The sequence below is a fragment of the Vicugna pacos genome, chromosome 31 (genome assembly GCF_048564905.1).
Source record: "Vicugna pacos chromosome 31, VicPac4, whole genome shotgun sequence".
Taxonomy (NCBI): domain Eukaryota; kingdom Metazoa; phylum Chordata; class Mammalia; order Artiodactyla; family Camelidae; genus Vicugna; species Vicugna pacos.
The window spans coordinates 10,872,948-10,876,116 of record NC_133017.1 but is presented as its reverse complement, the minus strand read 5'-3'; the positions used below and the strand labels follow the sequence as shown (position 1 = coordinate 10,876,116).

The window sequence follows — 3,169 nt, the reverse complement described above, 5'->3', positions numbered from 1 at the left end:
CGCGGCTTCCGGCCTCCAGGTGACACGTGTTGTTGTTTCAGAAGCACTAAGCGTGTGGTCACCGTGCTGCCTGGTGGGTGCTCTTAAACACGCGCGTGACTTTACAAAATGAACTGGAATAAACGTGGTGAAGACAGCTTTTACTCCCTTCTAATGTTTTCCACAGCCCTCCGGGGCTGTTACCAGGAGGAGGGGAATAAAAGCCACTTTGTTTCTTCGTCATCAGAAAAAACCGAATTTCTAATGGGAGGCAGACAGCGTGATAGAAACAGGGTTCATCAGTGACGCAAAAGGTCGTAAAGCGCAGCGCACCCCGCGACCTGGGAGGGGCCGTGCAGGGGAGGGAAGTGGCCCCGCTCCCTTGCTCTTCCAGTTTTCCATCCTGGCTTCGGGGGCTTTCTTGTGATTGATTCGTTGATTGACAGCTCGCGTTCGTGTGCTCAGGCACCCCCATCCCTTCTGCGCGTGGTGCACACGGAGAAACCTACAGGAGGGGCTCAGACTGCAGTGTTAATTATGTCATAATGAGCATTGGGTCAGGCAGGTTAAGGCGGGTCCTTCCGCGCAGCCCGGCCTTGGCTCCTGGTGGCTCCTTTGCTGGCCCTCGTTTAGAGAAGGTATGTTTTTGGAGCCCTTTACTGGGAGTGCAGGCGTACTGTTATTTTCTGGGTTGCTCCCTGCCTTCCTCTTCCTCTCTTTCTCTTCCTCTCGTCTCTGTGTAATTGCCTAACACTTCTATAGGGCAGGATGACAGTAGTGCTTGCTTAGATAACGGGTGAATTAAAGTACCATTTTCCTGTCTTACTGGTAAGCCGAACACGCAATCTCACGTTCTGGTCTTTCTGTTCACCCAGACAAAGATGTGTGGTCCGCTACCCCGGGGTCCTGTTCAATCCAGGCTGAGGAGGCTGCTTCCCTTTTGTGGTTCAGAATGAGAGAAAGCGATCAGAGCTCCTCTTTAAGAAGATAATTCCATACATTAGTTTCTCCTTATGCTTTTTAATAACATAAAAGAGTGAGCTGAGAGAAAACACTCAATTCAAAACCTCATCAGTGATTATACATGAGAATTTTTGAAATATAACCCTAAAACAGATTTAAAAACACATGCAATAAACTGAACTGCAGAGAGGCCCTGTAGTGTATGTTTATTATTGTCCTTTCTGTTAAAGGGCTACTGTCTTCTTGAGACTCTGAAGGAATCTTTCAAAAGGGCTTTCATAACTGACCCTCCTGGCCTCCCTGCCGCCTCCGTACATTTATTCACAGAAATCATTTCAAACTCATTCATGCCCCGGATTGCAAATAGAAATGTTATTCATGACGTCGAGGGAAATGCCTCCTTTATGACGCACTAGTGTACGTTTTCCCAGCTCGGAATTCAGAGCTTTCCCATGCCTGCTCCAGAATTCACCTTAATATGTGGCTTCCCAGGGACAAAGGGAGCAGCTTACTCTAATTTTAATATGAACGTCTCTCACATTTTAGGGAAACAGCCAAGTGTTACTGAGCCCAAACTCGTTCTGCACGCAGAGGACAGGCCAGTCAACCGGGAGGTGAGGTGTTGAGGCAGGAACAGCGACTCTGTTTGGAAAGACAGCCGCCTGAGAAGATGGGGGACTGAAGTCGACAAGAACCATCTTCCCCGAGTCAGAACTCAGGCTCCTTTTATACTAAAAAGGTGAGGAGGTGTGGCTGGCTGTTACAAACTTACTGTTCCTGGGAGGTGTGGCTGGCTGTTACAAACTTACTGTTCCTGAAGCCATCCTTGTGGGGCGGGTTGTGGTGGCCCTGTAAACCTCCAACAAGACGAATGTCTCTATTTTTATCTCCATGTGAGTGGGAAAGAGCTCTGCCCTGAGAGGGCGGCGCTTTGAGAATGGGTTCTCCGGTACGTTTCAGGCTCTAGGCCGCATTCTTTTACAAATGGTGCAGAACCAGCAGGACAGAGCACAGGGTTAGAGCCAGAGGAACGGATCTAATTTGGAGTCATGTTTGTTCCTCCCCGCTACACAGACTCTGCATTTTTTTTGTGTGTGTGTTACTTGACACAAATGAAGTCTAATAAAGAGCAGACCGTGGTCCCACTGACATTCATGGGCCGTGATGGTTTTGGATGGTTTTGTGTGCCTAACGCTGAGCAGAACACGAAGCTGACCCAGCGCGTTTAAAGATGGTTGCCTTCGCGAAGGCCAGTGCAGCTGAGGGGGGCGTGTGGGCTGCTCTGAGGCTTGGGTGCCGTCAGGTTTGTTGTTTGAAGCTCTGTGGTGCTCTTGCTGCTTGACTGTGTTAAATCACTGAATGCCGCAAACTTTAAGTAGTTCAGGGCTGAATAGCTTCAGGGAAGACTAAGACTTGTCTGCTGAGTTATTTTTGTTAAAGACCAGGGCAGTGACATGCACAATAATACCGACAGCACCGACAACAAAAGCTCAGGCATCGGGCGCGGTCCTGAATGCCAGCTCGTGCAGTGAGCTGTTTACTGTCTCCCCGCGTCCACTGGGGGAAGGCATGTGAGGCGTGTCCGTGATACCCTCTCCGCCTCCCAGACAAAAGCTTGGGTGTTTAACACTGAAGGTGAAATAAGTCAAAAGTCCAAATACTTATTAAAAATTAGTGGCCTGATTGAAATACCTTCACCGTACGTGTTTACAAAGAAGGATAATGAAAACATAGAGTTCTACACCATCCGACTGGCCAGCTCTTCCAGAATTATTTGAGATTCTGCCTTGTTTGTTTAGTAGACAGCACATGAGTAAAAAATACTACCTTTCCTGCTTCTAGAATTAGATATTTAATTAACATTGGGCGCAGATTTTCAGATTGGATTTTGCTTAATGTAGAGAATGTATTTTATTCTTTTATCATAATTTTAACTATGTATTTGGCCGTATATTTTTCTTTAAAAATAGAGGTATACTTGACATACAATATAATGTTAGTTTCAGATGACAACACAGTGTTTTGACACTTATAAATTGATTACCAGGACAAGTCTATTAACTTTCTGTCACCAAACTCCTGCAGTGTTACCGACTGCATTTCCTAAGCTGTGCGTTACGTTCCTGTGATTTATTTATTTTATAACTGAAAAGTTTGCAGCTCTTAACCCCCTCCCCTCTGGCAACTGCCTGTTTTTACTCTGTGTCTGTGAGTCTGTTTCCATTTT

The 3,169-nt window shown here is 46.6% G+C and overlaps 1 long non-coding RNA gene across 1 annotated transcript; it reads left to right on the top strand.

Annotated features, from left to right (window-relative positions):
• The first annotated feature begins 331 nt into the window (after positions 1 to 331).
• On the top strand, positions 332 to 2,075 carry LOC140690654 (uncharacterized). The gene is made up of 3 exons (XR_012065921.1): positions 332 to 617; positions 1,489 to 1,681; positions 1,903 to 2,075. It is a non-coding gene; the product is annotated as an uncharacterized lncRNA (long non-coding RNA).
• The last annotated feature ends 1,094 nt before the right edge of the window (positions 2,076 to 3,169 follow it).